Raw genomic sequence first — 19,421 nt, forward strand, 5'->3', positions numbered from 1 at the left:
TTTTTTCTTAATCAGTTTTGCACAATTAATTTTTCTTAATAAATTTTTAGAATTAGTTTGTTCAGACCTAGTTTTTTTCATAACCAGTTTTTCAAAAAAATTTTTTTTCATAATCAACTTTTTCTTAATCATGTTTTTCCACCGGTTAGATTCTTAATTAGTATTTACCATACAGTTTCTTGATCAGTTTTAGCATACTTAATAACATTCTTAATCAGATTTTTAATATTCATCTTCTTCTTAATCAGATTTTTAATATTCATCTTCTTCTTAATTAGATTTTTACGAAACAGTTTCTTCTTATTTTCTTATTTTTTTTTTTTCTGAATCAGGTTTTGACCGTTCGATATTTCGTTCAGCATTATTTATTTTTTTATATTTTGTTCCTCATATTCCTTCGTCACAAGCGATGCATTTCTGCTCAGATATTTAAACCTTAGGTGATTTGTTTCTCTAAAGTAATCCTCCTTTTAATTAATTTAAAAGTTGTCAGCACCGCTACTGATTCTTTCCTGGTACTATCAACGCTCAGTTGTTGATTACATGGCATACACGATTAAATCAGTTCCCTTATCTTCAAGGGATTATCCACTCCAGTGTCAAATAAGCATTTGGGTACAAATGTAATTCCGTGCTCTTGCCTAAACACAAGTTTATCGTTCCAATGTGAATTTTCACCTTACTCTTCTGTTATCAGCGTTTCAATTCTGAAAAGATAGTGTCGAACTGTTGATGAAAAGAAGGTACAAAGTGTTGGGAATTACTGCAAATTGGATTGCGTGTTCAAGAAACGAAATAAAACTTTAAATACATCATTTCCATTTTAAATTCGCACTTGCGTCTACAGATATTCGATATTATGCACCACGTGTTATTGGCTTTGTTCTTTGAGTTAATTTGTAAAAACCAGCTGTTTATTTTCAAAGGTAAGAGAGGCAATTATCTTCTGATCACGCCGTGATCACCATTATTTTCCTCTGTTGCTAATATACGTGAAGGCTTTCTTGATTCATTTGCCAGAAGACAAGGAAGAGAAAGTGGAAAATAACTCGAATGTGACAGGAGTGCTGTGAACTAACAAAAACCAACATATTTTGAAAGAAGAGCATCCACCCAGTTCCTTAAGTAGACTCATAACAATACCATTAGAGTGTTTGGTTTTCTCGCGTACGTGATTCTTCTCTGCTATTACAAGTTTTAGGGCCGGATTACTGCCATGTATTCAATATTTGATAATGATGTTCCCATTATATTTACTTTCATGCTGCTACTGAAAGGGAGGTTCAGACATTTTATGGGAAGGAAATGACTGAAGAACTGAAGGAAATGGACTGCGTCCTTCAGTTACATTCTTTGTAATAACATTACTAAACTGTCATGTACAGACAGACTAGACGAGTTTTTATCTGTTTATCCATTTGATGTTGCGATAAAGATACGTTGAAGAATTTTCGGATTCAGTTTGTTTTTTATGAACTTTTAATAAACTTTGAGATACAGCATTGTGACTGATTAAAGCCACTTACTTGATATATCATTTATAAAGCTTTTAAAGACGTCCATCCATAGAGGTTAATCATAACCTCTATAGTTGACTTAAGCCAGTGTAATATAAGAAGATCGTGAGAAAGCAACCGCAATGCATTTACTCAAGTTAGAACAACAACATTGAAATGTAATTTCTCAGCTTTTTCCTTCTGGTATTTCATCTTTTTGTAGCTTTTTGTTAAAAAATATTTTCCTGCAGGGAAAAAATATTTTCGCCTGTTGGCCAGTCATATATACACCGCTTCCCTATAATTCTTAATCGCTGGAAAAATTAAGGTATTTTAAAGTAATTCTGGGCCATCTATGATAATACGATGGAGTGTGATCTGCTCTCATTGAGGACTTCAAACACTAATGTATTGAATTTCTACAGTTTAGCTACACTATGGAAATCGCCATAGTCGTACCACACAATAGTTTGTGTCAATTACAGGCTCCATATGGTTGGTTTCAGATTATTACTGAAAAGACTCACTGAATCCTGCATTGATTATCATCCTTCTGCTGTCTTGTTCAACGGCCAAGGATTAACAGAATCTTAGATGTTCACAAGCACCACTTTTCCTGTTGAATGTTGTGATTTGAATTATTTAAAATTTTTTTTTTATTCCAAAGGAAAACATGTTCAGTTTTCTGCCCTCTGCCGTTTGTTCTTAACTCCAGTTTGCTTTTAGATCCAGTGAAAATGCGTTTCAAGAAGAAGACGTTGCCTTCTTTAGGATATCAGTTTCAAAGGCGGATCAGTAGTGACTCCTGCCCCCAGAAACTAGGAAATACTACAGTGTTAAATCAGCTTGATCTATCTTATAAACACCAATCGTGCTTCTAGGTAGTTCTTAAAAATTGCTATGAACAAGAGAAAATGCAGTTTTACTTTTTTGCAATACACAAAGTGGGAAAGAAAATGTGAGAAACCAAGAAAGTTAACCCTGGTATAGAATTTGTTGAACTGCATCACTCGTAGGAATAGCTATAATCGTATTCTTAGGCTTGCACCACAAAAGCACGTTTTCGTTATCTTATGTTAGACGGTGATGTCTTCGCATTCTGGTATGCCATATGACTACCGGTTGTCTCTGATCTCTCTCTCTCTCTCGTTGTTAAGAAAGGTCTGCTCTCACTAAAGTGGGAGAATGTTGGGTCTGTTTCTCCTATGGTGACCCAGTCCGTCTTGAGAGTGTGCATATATTTTGCGTGCCAATTTGTATGAATGAATGAAAGACATCACAAACATCCATGCGCAAGGCAAGATTCCAACCGCAGCCTTTAGGTTGGAGAGCGCATGTGCTAACTACTATGCCAACCAGTCCGGCACTGTGGCATATACTACATGTATATGCCACAGTGGCATATACTATATGTATATGCAGTATACTCCAGATGAAATTAAATTATAGCTGATATGACTGTTGTTCTTAACAAAATAGTAGTTCTTTTTTAATTGGCTTTCATTGTATACGGAAGAGAAAATATATATCTGAAGGTATCTGGCAATGCACGAGTAGATAATCAAATCCACTGTTAAGTAATCTCCTGTCCTAGCGATTTGTTCATGCTGGTCCGTGGGTTGTTATTGTATGAACATTGCACAATCTTCGTCTATTGTGGATGAATTCCCTATATATATATATATATATATGACTGATCTACAGCTGGCTTACTTTTCATCGATGTCACTGTTCTGTTATTGAGAATAAGTGATCAGTTTTTTTTTCCAATGTTCTCATCAGTCATTGATGCGGTGTCATCATTTGGAGAGAAGAACCGCCATTCTGCTTATTGCAGGCCTCAAGAGACCCGAAAAAGCTCCATATTTGGATTCCGAAATATATGATCATTAGCCCGCTCATACTAATAATGTTCTATACTTTTCCTGCTTTTCATAAATAGGAATGCCATCGGGGAAAAAAGCGGGGGGGAGATTAAGAAAGACGCGAAAAATCAGCAGTGCAGCCATGTTGTTCCCAGGTAGTTTGGCCAGAACAAAGTCCATTATAACTTTGAGATTTCATTTGTACTGTTGCCTACACATTCAGCAGTAGAGCCAATTGAAAGAAGAATGAAAGAAGAAACTAAACTTTACAAGTACTTTCTTCGTTACTCACTCTCATCTGCACAAATAATGATGATTCTTCATTATTTGTGCAGATGAGATCTTCATATTCACTATAAACTCTTATTCCTGAATGTTTCTGCCACCTGAGAAAGATGAATAACTGACCGCTGTATTTGCGTTTCTTAAAGGAAAAAAATCAAGAAACTTTTTAAAGAAACCGTCATTTCCTTGTAATCTGGCCGAAACTAATCATTGCACAATTAATTAAATAATTTAATAATATCTACTGGCAGTTCTTCACTGCACAGCGTATAGAGGAAAGTGGAAGTTATTACTTATTGAATTCTTTAACAATTTAAAAATGCATTTAATAGATTCGAAGAACGAATTATTATAATTACGTTCCTCAGAAAGAAAAGTAAATTTTCAGATTCTCTGTCTCTCTTTCTTTGTGTGTGTGTGTGTGTATTTAGTTCATCCAAGGTGCAAATGTAATTCTATATAAAGATGTGTGGGAGCCACATAAAAATCTTGGAAATTAAAAGTACAGTATGTGAGAAGTGATCAGATTTGGTACCAACAAATGTTATTTTGGCCTCATGTATCCGACTTTGAGAACTAAAAGAAAAGTTGGACATTAAGGATTAACACGCTTCAATTAAAATCTCTACAAGACGATGATACTGAATGGAGCGTCATCTCCTCTCTTCCAGTTAGCTTTCTTTCTGATATCAACATTACTGTAACTTCAGGGGAAACCAAATTTGCTGACAGGCTAAAAACCAGGAATTTACTTCAGGAATCAACGAACGAACGAACACCAGGCAAGCTGACTCTTTGGTTCACAATCAGATAACTGGGAAATCCTCTTATCGAAAAGATTTTGGAATCACAAGACAAAAGCACTACAACAAGAAGAAAGAAGCATACAGCCTATTACGTTAGAGAATCCTAACTTTAAAAAAAGAAAAATGACGTTATTGGACATTTATCCTATTGTTGTATAGGCCGTAGATGGCTGGATTAGCGCACTGACATGTATACTCTCTGTCTATCGCAAGTGTTTGTCAGGAGAGTGAGCTGCCATTCTATAGGAATAAAAACGAGAATTCCTGGAGGGAAACCCTTTTACCTCCGTCTGGGTTTTCTTTCTTTCTTTTTTTTTATTGAATATATCTGGATTCACCTTTCATTCATTGCATTGATTATAATTCAATCTGATCAGTCAAGAAAATATGGTTTCCCCGATATACATACTCTCCCAAAACACAAACACACAGGTTTATTCCAACAGTTAGTTACCATGAGACAAAATAAATAAATAAATAATAAAAAAGTAAATTAATAAATAAAATAAAACTAAATAAATAAGATAGAAAATAAAGAAATATAATAAAATAGGTAAAAATCGTTCAGTTTCTAATAATCAAAAGAAGAGAGAAAGTCTTCATTTGGTGATGTTAAACAGAGAAATAGCGGATATTCAAGATATCCGCTATTTCTATCTGTTCTATCCGCCTTCCCCCCCCCGCATCAGCTACGAAATAAGGATGGATCTTTAATATCCCCTATTTTTTATATCAGCAATATATATATATATATATATTAGAATAACTTCAAAGCAAGACTGGGTGATAGTTTGTGCCAGTATATAATAAAGACAGTCTAAAAGGAATCAACGATGGGGAAAAGGTTTGAGCCCTCTTGACATAGAAGAAACGCTGTTTCAACTATATTGTTTTTGGGGAGAATTTGGAAAGTTTTAAAGTCTGAAGAGGGAACGAACACTGAAACTGGATTCTGTGCTTGCTGAAATGACACACATGATTGCAATGAGGTCGTATCCAGATAACAGCTAAACTGAAACCATTTACAACAGAGAATTAGGTCGACATCTACCCGTTCCTTCTAGCACTATTTTCACTTATTTATTTATTTTTTATTTTATTTTTAACTCCGTTTCCCGCATTTACCATTCCACTAGACTGGAAAGAGCAAGAAACATATTTCCGAGTAAGTAGCTAAGTAAAACGAAAAAGTTGAATTTTCAGGTGAAAAAGGAGAATCCCGTTTAAAATCCCACGAGAAAGTCAGAAAGAAATCAGAAAAAAGAAAGAACTTTCTTAAAGAAGTCTTACTTCGGATTACAAGCCTTGTAAAACAACCATCATCGCTAAGAATACTCCACAGCTCAATCCCCCCGAGTTCGTTGGTTGGCTTTGAAACAGTGCGTGTACTTGAACCTTCGTTGAGTGTTTCCGCCGAAATGAGGTCACAAAGACGGTTATAATAACCTGCCGCTACCGTCGGAAATATTCTTATAGCAGGAGGAACTAGCGGACACCATGTAGTCCGCTGTTTGTGTCCTGTTTACGAGTTTGATCACTCGGTTTTGTTCCAGCATTGGTGCCCTTTCGACGACTTCTGGCTCCAAATTAATTTTTTATTCAGTTTGTTTCTATGCAATTCTAACTCGCCCTTTCTCCTTCTCTTACCTTTGCTCCTTTCCTTAAGACAACAATAGTCGATCTTTCCGAATGCGTTGTGATCACCAAAAGATACAAACACTTGTCAAGACGAGACTTGTAACTTACTACGTTCATGTGTGTGGTTATTATAATCTCACGACCCCCTCCCCAGTTGCTACTTCCATTCGCCCTTCTTCATTCCATCTTGGTTGATCGTAAGATGGAAATTCGCCTGCAATCAAACGGATGAATGACTTATGAACTTGATCGCATTACAGACCAAGTTACAAAAGCAATTTTGATATTACGGGATGACTACCCTTTGCTATTAGCCTTTTATAACTTTTTATTATTCTGGAAGAAAAGCAATTTAATAATAATAAATCGCTTTGAGTACATGTCTCTGTCACGAAAAGCTGGTCCCACATCAAGATTCAAGTTAGCTAAAAAGAATGTGGTGGAAAAAATCTTCTCATACATAAAGAAGTGATATTTCGTTAGCATGCAGAAATTACCTGTCACGGCCTTTTATGGGTTGAAAAGTAATGAAGTACACTTTTTATATTTCATTGGTATTTAAAAACTAATAAAAGACAACACTCATTCTCATCTCTTTTATCTCTTTCTCTGCCAATATCGATTGATCGATGAACAAGCCTCTTTTACTATTTTAATTGGGTCCTTTGAAACCGGAAGATGGTATATTTGCTTTCCGATTAGTATTTAGTTCAGAGTGTGTGCGTTCGCTTTCTTGATAAAAATTCTTAATTGGGGATTATGACACGTCTTTTCTTATTTGTATGACGGGAACATATTTGCTTTTTTCAGTGAATGCACACGCCAAAAGAAAACAGATGCGCAAGGCATGAAGACAAGACATCAATCCCAGCCTTCGCGATTTATTATGAGTGCACGGTATGGGACTGAAAGGGTGAAAGAAGAAGAGCTCTTTTGTATATAATTATGAAGTTCGTGAATGATATTATTTCATCATACAGGGTCGAGTTGTTTTTTAATCATTATTTTAGTCAGTGGTTACACATTGGCGAGAGAGATGATTTCGAATGGGAGCAGTCATTTTAGTTGCACAACCTTGTACTTAATCACATATTTTCATAAACGTCTGCAGAACACTTGAGTCTGATTTCTGTAGAAAGAGAGGAATTCATGCTTTTGTCGCACTTCTACAAAACAGACAAGCTGACCAGAGATTACACTCCCTCTACAAACATACAAGACTCAATACGACAAGGATAGGTCAAATGGAGGTATGGTTTACTGATTGATGGCCGCATCTAATGCTATCCCTGAAATGGAAGATAATCATAGATAAAGAACTTAAACGGTTAAGTAGCAACAACTTAAAAAAAATGTTTAAAAGTGTGTTTCCAGAGCTTCAGAACCTGTTGATATTGAATGATTCGTTTTCTTTGTCAGCACTTTTAGAGAAGAATATCGAAAATATTTGAATAAGAGTAAGATATCCGATCTCATACGGAGATAGAAGGGTTTTTCCTCTCATTAACTCGGGCATTTAGGTATTTCATCTCGTAAGACGGGAAAGTCTGCTAAACAGACCTAATTCCACGTAAACAAACTCATTTCCTAAAGAAATCTTGCTGCATGTCAATGTTGGAGACATTTTCACGAAGCCTCCCAGAATTGTTATGAGTAGCCTAGTTTTCTACGTAACTTATACTTAGTTATATGGACTGGTAATTAGCTTCGTTAATAAAACTCAGCTGCTTTATCGTAAATATTGGCGGTTTGACGAAAGCCACCGATGATTATGAAAATATGTCCTGGATACGTTATGGCGCTTTATGTTGATAAAGTTGGTTATTTTCTTAATAATTGTGCTTAAAGTTATTCCTTCGATAGAACATGATAGTTAGCAAATAAAATGGTCATAAAGTACGTGTACTTTATTTTTTTTTTTACACGTGGTTTGATGATGATTAGTTTCCTTTCATCCATACGGATGGTAGGGGCAGCTATGCTACCATACTAGGGAAGTGACTATGAGCAAGGTGGTTTCCGTTGCCTTCCTTGCCGTACTATATCCTGTATGTTCACGGGTCTGGTTTGCCTGTTTGTGTGATGAAAATCCCTAGGATAAACTGGGGAAAAAACCCTACTGTCCACGCTCAAGACCGACTAACTTGGCTATGACTGTGGAAAATCCTTAAGCTCCTCACGTTTCCGACGAGAATCGAACCTAGGGCACTCCTTCCCCAGGCATATGGTTGTGAAGCGCACAGCCACTAGGCTAACCGCGCTTACACATTTGGTTTACTGCCCACGAAAGTTATTAGTAAACCTATAGTACATTTGTGCCGTGGGCGGGCTAAGGATTTTTCCTAATTTTTATCAATTTTATATATTTTTTGTAAGTTTTTTCTATTTATTTTACATAGTTCGGAAACCCTGTTCTAGAGACCAAACATGAAACTTTTTCAAGCCACTTCAGGTCTCCAATAAGCGAGACGGTAGTCTCACACCGAGAAATGAAATTCATCTTACACCTCAAGATAGTCACAAACATCCATGCCCACTGCGTGATTCGAACCCATGCCCTGTTGGTTAGAGAGCGGATACGCCCACTCGGCCAACCAGTGGGCAAATTATTCTTAATTTCTCTTCTTAATTAATAATTATTCACTTATTCTTCGGCTTAGTGAACTAAATTCTACCCATCAGTGTTCTTTACTAGTAAGGCGCTCTACTCATATTTATTATGTGGTTTCGGTTCCTAATTAGAAACCAAAAACCAGCTAAGCACGCTTGAAGTAAATGAATATAAGTGCACTGTCTCTGGTCCCACGCGGGTAGATGCTCACTAGACGTGGCTATTATCATCTTCATAGGATATTTAGAAGTCTCGTGTTTGCATTGGGCCACACACTTCCTATTATAGTCAAACTTCTATTACACACACTAATCATCTGCAGTTTAATGTTTCGCATTTCTGTTGTTTATCGCTTCAGGACACAATAAATTCACCTGCACGCACGCACACACTACAATATCTAACACCACAAGTCTGTGTGTGGAGTAGCGCGGCTTAAATATAATCTCCCGTCTTTTATTTTCTCTCGTTTCTTAATTGAAAAACGCTATCTGAGAAGTGCATTCTTATCAGTCGCTGTGGCCGTAAAAGTGGCCACCGTGATTTACATAATGAATATAATTTTACTTAAATCACTGCTCGTAACGGCTCTGTTCACCAGAAATATACGCTCGGGAAGATTAAAAGAAAAAAAAACAAGGATTAAATAATAAAAATTGTGCTCATCCTAAGTTCCAGCCATTAACTTCCTAATATCCTGTCTGTTAAATAGCAGCGCACGAGAAGTTGAATCATTGAGTCTAATTAACTTCCAGCTATATCGGGAAATGACTTTCTTTTTCTATCTTTCTGTGTCTCTTGAATCGTTTTCATCTGTATTACAAGTTATTCGGATACTGAGAAAGGTCCAATTTTCTTCTAACCAGAAAAACACATTTATAAAAGAAAAAAAAAGAAAAAAGAATTTTGACACATTTAATACGAAAATAGGTGCTGAATGAGCAAATTCTTTTTAAGGAAATAATGCGATAAATCGAGCGAGGGTTGGTTGATGATAGTTCTCATTTCCACCGTAGACTCACGCGATAATTTGCACTTCCGCAATTCTTAATGGCTTTTCTTTTCTCAAAAGCGACACATATAAATGAGTGAGTGGCCGATAAAACATCTCATAATTACAAAGGATTTCACACTCATTTGCGATCGTCAAATAAAAAGTAATAATCAACGGAAATTTTCTTTGAATTAATATCCTTGAACGACTTTAACATAACTTCATATAAGTGTCTTTATACTAACCAATAGGCAGTGCTGTCGGAAGAACGATTGTGCCAGTTGGGTGGCGTAATGTGTATTTGAACGCAGTCGACTATGTGAGAAATATTATAAGGGCTTTTCAAATGAAGGATGAGCCAGTTGTTCTTATATAGAAATACAGGGTTTCCTTTTGCAGAACAGGCTCGGTAGATTCGATACTAGTCGCTGATTAGAGAAACTTATTTTTTACCCTTTTTTCAGTGAAATCGCGAAATCGATCTGTGATGCAGGCAAGGAAGATGGAATTATTTTTCCTTTTCTTTTTTGTTTTGGCAACTTATATTTTCTAACTCAGCAAATTAGAAAAATCTACTGAAGAACTCATACTATTTCTGATATTAATACCAGTTACAGTTTAGGATCATGAAATTGCCACAGATATCTATCGTACCGTCGTCTTGAAGTCTTTCAAATCATGTATGATTATTTAGATTACATAGAAATTTCTCACTGACAGTCCCCTCCCGCAATTTGGTTCTAGAATCTTAGAAATAAACCGATAAACCGAAGTTAAGTATAGCAGTAAGTTCATTTTCTTCATTTTGGTGGAGAGAGAGAGAGAGAAGAAGGTGTATATTTATTCTAGCCATTTTAAAAGAGTACGATAATTCTGAAGTCAAGAGTTATTAATTTGCTAGCATAATTATCCACATGGTTGCTCGGGTTCGACATTTATTTAGTTTTGAGTGGTTTTGAAATATTGATTATTTCCACTTTATTTCTTCAAATCTGTGTCAAAATAACTTCATTTCTTCTCATAGTCAAATAGGAGTTCGCACAAATTTTGGGACATTGCAGCTGAGTTAGCTGTTTCATACGCAGGTGGGAGGGGTTTCTCCTCTCCTGGACACTCAGGGTTTTTATTCCGCAACCAGGCAGAATTGTCAGGAGAACACACAGTTTTGACACGGAAATATATATTTAGGCATATAACTAACTACCTTGTCCTAAAATTTTGTTTTTAGGCAAGTCGTGGGCCCAAACGTCGTGACGTCTTTACTGCGGATTATCACTATTATAGATATCGGGATGGTAGGTTTAATGCAGCAAATATGGGTAGTCAAAACAAACATACATATTTTTTCTATAAACTAAATGACGAGTTAAGTGGAACTACCAATTATGGTATTCCAGACCATTCTTTGGTTATGAATGCCTGATATTTTCATTATGCAGTATTAGAATGTCACTTTGAATATGGTAGTCTGTTAAAGAATGGTAGATCTGTTAGATATGGTAAATTTCTCTCTCTCTCTCTCCGGATTTTCATCTTTTCTAATTTAAACATATGTACAGAATGTACGTCTCAAGAATTAAGTCTCTTACAAATCCTAGATCCAGCATGAGAAATTCTTCATAGAAACACTCACGCTCTACTCCACTTCTTTTTTACTCACATACTTCAGATATTTTGTTTCTAATCGGACCAACTCATCAAAAACATATTGCAACCATCTGCCACCCGTTTACCGGATGAATATCGGACTCGTAGAACTAACATTTCATTCGTTTCTTCTATCTTTTCAAGTTTCTCTTCATGTGTACCCTCGGAAAAGAATCATCTTCAGAATTTATCCATCTAGTCAGAGAATTTTTTAGACTAATCTTTAAACTTTTTTTTCAGGTGTAAACCCATATAGTAAAAGTGATCACAACGCCGTTGATATTTCCCTAACATAACTTCAAAAAATTCCAACAATCAAACAACCAGTACAGTAATATTTCATAATGACTATGATAAGTAGCTCAATTTCTTGCGTTGGGGGGGGGGGGTGAGGCCTTTTTGCTTGCCGTACATGTAGGAAAAACTCCAGGACTCACGGTGTGTATAGTGTTATTATTTTTGTATTCATAAAGGAGAATCTAAAAGAAATTAAAAATCTGTAATTTTTTTATTCAAAATTATTTCTTCTCTACCAGTCGCTAAGAAATAAAATATTCCAAAAAATATAGAATTTCATTCCTTACTTCTTGTTAATATTCTTTTTTTAGATTTTTAGGCAACTTTTGTGCTGTCGGTATTTTACCGCTTTTCAAACCTTCGAGGATGTTATTGAAGATGCGTAACAGCTGTTCAGTCCCACTGAGGAAAAAATAGCCACGAGCTAACATGTGTTAAAAAAAAAAAAAAAAAAAAGATGGTGTTAGTTTATTTTAAAGAGAATTGGTCTTTCCCGCCTTGCATACATCGAGGTTTCGCAATTTTTATGTTACGCAATAGTCATCCCGTTATCTGATATTTTACACCAGCTGAACTTCCAATCCAATTAAAAACAAATTACACCTCGTTTCAATATCTGTCCACTTTAAAGGAGAGATGAAATTTTCGATTGAAACGAATGTGTTTCGCAAAGTTTGGCGTCGTGCCAACTGCATTTCTCCCCCTTCAGCAACTACTACTGCAGGAAAAGCTGACTCTGCTGTCCTTGCTTTCATATTCGTAGATAGCAGGTTCAAATCTGGCTATGCAAATTCATCCCTTGGACCTTTTCTTTGCTAATTCCCACTCGGCACGGTGGTACAACGTGAATTTTGCACTTCTGTCACTAACACTGTTACTTACGTTCAAAGAATTTTTATCTCATCACAGCATAAAATAATTCACACTACTTGACAGGAGTATATTATAAATCACTCTGTTCTTTACAGATTCATTTCTATTCTGTTAGTGCATTTTTAATCTCTAAAAAAGTGCATCCCCGAGAGAATTTCACCAAAGCAGGTATCGATTACTTGAATGATGATTTAAAGTAAAAAAAATGTTGATAACGTTTTTGCTTTACATCATTTTTTTAACCATCATTATGTAAATATGCATGTATCATGATTCACTTAGTTTAGTTCTTACAAATGTTTTCGTTGATTGTAAAGTGTTTTGTGTGATTGGGTTGATCGTGTTTAACTGAGTGCTTTCAATGAGAATATCACGGTAAAGTTTTAAAATAAGGAGTGCGCTGATATCCACTTTATTTACGGTTTTTGTGACGACAACACGAGAGCCTATTATCTGTCGACAAATTTTCCGACTGTAAGCATTTATTGAATTACTCTTGATCGTTACTGGTAGATGGATCACTAGGTGTTCTGTCAATGTGACGTTAATACGTTAATACAACGCCAAGTGATATTTTCTTAAAATAATTTTTCAACTAATGAGTACGTTTTCAGACTATACGAAAACATTCTTGCAGGTGTAATATCTCCATTCAGTTTGCAACAGAACCATGTCGATCCTTTTTTTTTTTTTTACTTTGGCTTTACGTTATTTGTTTGACTATAAAAAGTTAAAATTCGTCTTTAACATAATCTCAAAGAAAGAAATTCGTTGAACTAAGACCAAAAAATCATGGTGAATATGGAACCGACAGTCCTCTATTAAAACATGAAAACACAAAACGCCATTTCAGTTGGAAACACAGCCTAAAATAGTAACGCTTGCTTCGCAAAGGAAACTGTTCGACTTCCAAATAAACAATATTCCATTTATTTCAGATTACCTTTAAAAAACTGCATCGCTGGCCTCGAAATGACTCATCGGGATTTGAACCCAGTCCTGGTTCCAGTTTCTATCTGTGAAGGAACAAATGACATAGTCGTTTGTTTCTCCTTCCTTCCCTTGCAAACAGGAAAACTGGTTTTGGTACGGTTCGTAATAGAGCAGCACGTTTTGGTTATATAATATATATAGAAAGAGAAAGAAGTTCGGCGAATTTGAGATGATAATTATGAAGATGTTTTAGTTTAAATCTTGCAGTATCATAAACAAATTGAAATCCTTTAAATATACAAAAAAAAATGACACACGCACACTCGTTGATTTATTGGTTGACCGTAGAAAGTCTTCTTTGAAAAAGTTAAAAAAAAAAATAAAGAAGTGAAGCTGACACACACGTGAACTTCTCAGACAGGATGAACGCTCACGTGCGCTCAAGCTATTGATCCTCCCGCAGTGCTCGGATCAAATATTTGTTTAGAAAGGACGGAATCCAGAGAATCCGAACAATTTAAGGAAAGAGAATCTGGCCCGGGCCTTTGTGTATTTGTGTAAGAGGAAAGTGCTGCATGGCTAAATGGCGCACCACGGAAAGGTAGCATGAAAAATAAGATCAACACATCCTCCTCCCCTCCTCCTCCTCCCAAGCTCTTCCCCTCCAATCTCAATAACTTTTCTTGTAGCCTACTGTAATTTCTTGACTGCGAGAAGTCATGTAACCACGCTTGTCAGAATTATAGAAAGTGTTGACTTTACTAGTGTCCTTGTTTTTCTTTCTCTACATGACTGATTGCAGTTTGTATATTCACGTTTCTGCTTTGTCTCCTATAACAGTAAAAATTAAAAGAGACTGGCAAATGCGATCTAATTAGTACTCCGTTGAGATTGTCGGTCGGTATTGCTGCATTCTATTAAAACAGGCTACATTTCTATTTGTCATAATCTAAAACATATAATAACAAGTATAATTTTCTGATCGTTTCTTATGTTTAGAACTACAAAAGTGGGAAAAAAAAAAAAGCTCTTGTGCGTGGAAACAACTAGACATTCGGTGCGCGTAGCACATTAATGGACGGTTTGGGACAACGGAAGAAACACCAGGAGACTCAATTTCCTGATGTCAGTAATAATAATAATATTATTATTATTATTTGACACCTCCAGGGAGTCCAAAGACTCATCGAGGGAGGACACCTGCTCTACAACTCTGTCTCCACCACTCAATCCACCAACTCCGCAACTACACCAACGCCACCTACCGCCGACCAACGCCACTACTAATATGTCAAACAGTCAAGCACATACTGTAAAACAACGTGATATACCGTATAATAATAATAAAATATTTATTGATAATATCTTTCGTTTAATATTTTTAATTTCATGCAGAAAATTTCCGTAATTTTCCAGTTCGAGAAAACATTTAAAACTATCGTTCATATGAAATGCTTGATTATTTAGTAACTTTTTTGAAGAAACTGATGGAAGATTAAGTTGATCATTCTTTTATGTTTAAGCGTTAATTATTCTTGTAATTACTCTTCCCTGAGGATGTTCGTCTATTTTGCTTCAATAAACAGTGAAAATTTAATGATTTAAAGTATCTGAAATCGATCATTTAGCGAAGAAGCCACACATGCGCACAAGCAAAAATGCGTTACTCCCGTAACAAAATACCAGTATAGATCTGTATTGGTTTCCAGATATGATAATCGAATGGCAGTTAATTTCTTTCGTTATTTCGTTTATTGGTATGAAAATCAGTATCATTATTATATATTATTATTTTCGTATTTTATATCTGATGTTATCAGATATAAAATACGAAAATAATTCTGATATTTTGCCTAGTGGCTGTGCGCTTCGCAACCATATACCTAGGGAAGGAATGTCCTAGGTTCGATTCCCGTCGGTGACGTGAGGAGCTGAAGAATTTTCCTCAGTCATAGCCAAGTTAGCCGGTCTTGGGCGCTGAGAGTAGGTTTTTTCCTCAGTTTATCCTTGGGTTTTTCATCCCGCAAAGCAGGCAAACCGTCCCTGGAACGCAACACTACAGGACATAGGGCGTAGGGCTGACCACCTTATGCTGTGAACGGCTTGAGGTCCGATGATTAATAAACCTTCGACACCGCAAGGTAAAAGAGGGTATAATGAAGATGATATATCTGATATTATTAATGGCTTCTGTGATAAGTTAATTAATTTGAAACTTGGTGATGTGGAGGTACCGTTTTAACTTATTAGGTCTCATACCTTTAACTGTTCCTCTTCTTATTGTTATTATTAAGAGATCTCCAGGGAATCAGGGACTCATCGAGGGAGGCAAGATACTACACACACACCAGCTATCATACTTCTTTTTCAATTTATTCACGCTGCTTGCATTCACTGCATCCAATTCCAATCACGTACCACTGTACGGGAGAAAAATCTAGCCCTCGCTCTCTTCTTAGCGGCATTCATTCTCAGCTTCCAAGGATACCCTCTTGTCCTTTCCTCAACCCTCCATAAATTGAAAAATTCCATCTACTGAAATATAACCCTTTACTGAAGTATAACCCTTTCAGAACCTTGTAAGTCTCCATCATATCACTCATCTTTATCCTGTTTACTACTGTCTGTACAAATTCTCAATCTGTCTTCATAATCAGTATTCTACAATCCTGATATCATTTTAACACTCTCCTTTGCACTCTCCACCGTATCAGCTGTATCAGAATCACAACGGAAACAAGGAGACCAGATCTGCGCACAATAGTCCAAGTTTAAATCATTCTGCAAGCAATGCATATCAGCAGTAGCATTCCTAATTACCGTACCTATCTTTGCATCATTAGCAAATAGCTGTATGTTGCTTGTCAAATCCAAATATCATTAATGTACAGATTGAATAGCAGTGTACCAAGCAATGATCCTTGTGGTACACCACTTTACCTTAAATCTTGCAGACTCTCATCGCCCGTAGAATACCTTTCGATATCTGTCAGCCAGCCATCCTCTTATCCACGCTAATATTTTATAATCCAAACCCATATTCTCCAGTTTATGCAACAGTCTACCATGATGTATTCTGTCAAAAGCCTTAGCAAAATCCAAAATCATCATGGTGTATCCATTCCCCTTGTCTAGTTCAATGGTAACATTGTTATAGAATGTGAGCAGGTTACTAAAACATGACCTTCCCTTAGTTAACCCATATTGCTCATTGCAAAGTAGAGATTCACTGTCAGCCCATTTCTGAATCCGAGCCCTGACCAATTTTTCCAAAATTTTCACCATCACTACCACTCCTGAATTACTAATTGGTCGGTGATTGGATACATCGGCCTTTTTACCACCCTTATGCAATGAAATTACCATATATTCTTACCATTCTTGCGGAATCTTTCCGGTTCTGAGACTCATATTATATAGCCTGGTCAAAGGAATATCCAGTTCAGCTGAACACTCTTTTAGGACTCATGCTGAATATCCCATCAGTCCCTATCGCTGAATTGTTATTCAGGTTTTGCAACAACTCTAATATCTTTTCTTCATACACTTGATTTTCTTCATTCATTGAAGAGGTAGCAGTGAACTCAATGTTGTATACACAAGTTTGATAGCTTTTAGCAAAATGGGTACTCATTAGTTGAACAACCTCTTCTGCATCTGACGCCCTTACGCCATCTGCATTCGGTGTAATTATTCTTTCATATTCATTCTTTCATTTACTTGCAGCATACTGATAGAATTCTTGTGGGTTGTCTATAGCTTGCAGAGCCAATTTCTTTCCGTACTATTCTAATTATAAGCAGCTGTGACTATTCTAGCCTGCTGCTTATAATTTTCATAACGGATATCATCTTAATGCACACGGTATTCTTTCCACATAATCAGTTTCTTATTAATCTCTTGCTTAATAAGATTACACAGCCATTTGACTTCTACACTATTTATTCTTTGAACTCTCGGGACACATTCAGATATCGCATCATTTAAGTATTATTTAAATACTTCCCATGCACTATTGATATTCCTCCCATCCAGCAACCGATCCCATTCCACTGAAGTTAGTATACTCCTCAGTTGGTCTCCACGCTGATCTCCGTATTAGACAATAAACTAGAAAATTTGAATGATAAATAATAATCATCGCATTTCTTTAACAAAAAAAAAATCGTACCAATCGTTTTCACTTTGTAAAACACTTCAGACCTAGAGTGTACGGTTAGCACAACTAAGTTAGTTAATAGTGGTTTCTAGAGAAGCATAAAATGATAAGTTCATATCATAGCTTGGTGTGGTGAAGGCATCACATTTTCCACTCCTGCACTGGACACAGAATACACTCCTCGGAAAAAAGTCAACGGACACTCCCATGGGCAAGGTTTATCTGCCATGTAACGTGTGTGTGTAGCCGGTAAAACTTGGAGGAATAAAATGCTCCCAAGTTAGTGCAAGTTTGTCCGAGTGAAATGACTGCGAGAAAAGAACTGACGGAGTTTGAAAGAAGCGTTGTGATAGGGGAGCCATATCGCAGGCCTGTCTGTTGGGTAAATTGGACCATCCCCGGTTAAAAAAATCAGTGATACCATACTGAGATGGAAGCGCAAGGATGTAAACTGCAAGTTCTACCTCCCAGGGAACGACCCACCACACTTGCCAAACGTGACCGTAGGGCGCTTTGAAGGATAATAGGTAAAAACCGCCACATTGAATGGGGAGTTCTGGGCATCAACTTGAACACGAATCTGCACAACACCATTCAGAACCGAGGCTCACAACATGGGTTTCCATGGTAAGATTGCAATTTGCAGGCCCCACGTTATTCGAACCAACATGCAGCGTCATCTTCAGTGGTGAAAGAGCGAGTACAGTGGGACGTGGAAGCTTGGAAAGTTAGGTTATGGAGCAACGAATCAAGCTACACTCTAACGAGCAATTGACGGGTGTGGCGGTTGTCCTGTGAACGTGTCTTACCAGAGTGCGTAACTCCAACTAGGAAATTCGGAGGTGGTGGTATGTTCGAGACCAAACCTGTTTTTTCAGGTTTGGTCTCGAATCTCTGTTTGTGGTGCCACGAACACTGAACTCCAAGAGGTATCTGAACATTCTGGACAGTGTTTCCTATGTTGTAGCGTTTCTACGGAACTGACCATTGTCTCTTTCAGCAAGACAATGCACCGTGTCATAAGGCTACTGCTGTAACTGTGTGGTTTGTAGAATTGAACGACATCACATTTGACAAGTCTCTACAGAGCCATGATCTCACCTGTTAAACATCTGTGGGATGAACTGGAGTGTCGGATGAGCTCAAGAGACGTCCACCTCATAACAGTTCACGACCTTATTACAAGCTTACAGGAAGAATGGTCCAAAATTCCCATTGATCGCCATCATACATTTGACGAAAGCATTCCCGATTGCTATAGTGATCGCAGCGATAGGAGATCCTACATCTTATTAATTATAAGCATCCATGTGAAATTGCAAGTCATTCTATCAATTAGTTTGTTTTATACAGCTGTCTGAAGCAAAAGTGCTGTCTGTATCCCTTGATGTGGATAAAATTGAGTATCGTGCGGTTATAAAATTCTTTGTAAAAGAAGGTTTAACGCCAAAAGAAATTCATTCGAGGTTCATAAAGGTTTATGAGCACTCTTCTCCTCCTTGTTCGACAATTAAGAAATGGGCTGTCTAGTTTAAACGTGGCTGTACCAGCTTTGAAGATGATCCACCTGAAGGACGTCCAAAAAGTGTAACAATACCAGAAACCATTGATCAAGTGCACGATATGGTATTGGATGACCAGCGAATCGAAGCGCGTGAAATTGCCATGACTATAGGCATATTTTGCTTTAAGGATTGCAAATGAAAACGCTTTGCGCAAGATGGGTGCCGCACTCGCATGAAAATCTCAGAACAGTGCTTGGAGCGTTTTAACAAGAATAAAACTGATTTTGTGCGTCGATTTATAACCATGGATGA

The sequence above is a fragment of the Typopeltis vanoorti genome, chromosome 6 (assembly GCF_054136105.1).
Source record: "Typopeltis vanoorti isolate ZY-2024b chromosome 6, IOZ_Tvanoo_1.0, whole genome shotgun sequence".
In the NCBI taxonomy this organism is placed as follows: Eukaryota; Metazoa; Arthropoda; class Arachnida; order Uropygi; family Thelyphonidae; genus Typopeltis; species Typopeltis vanoorti.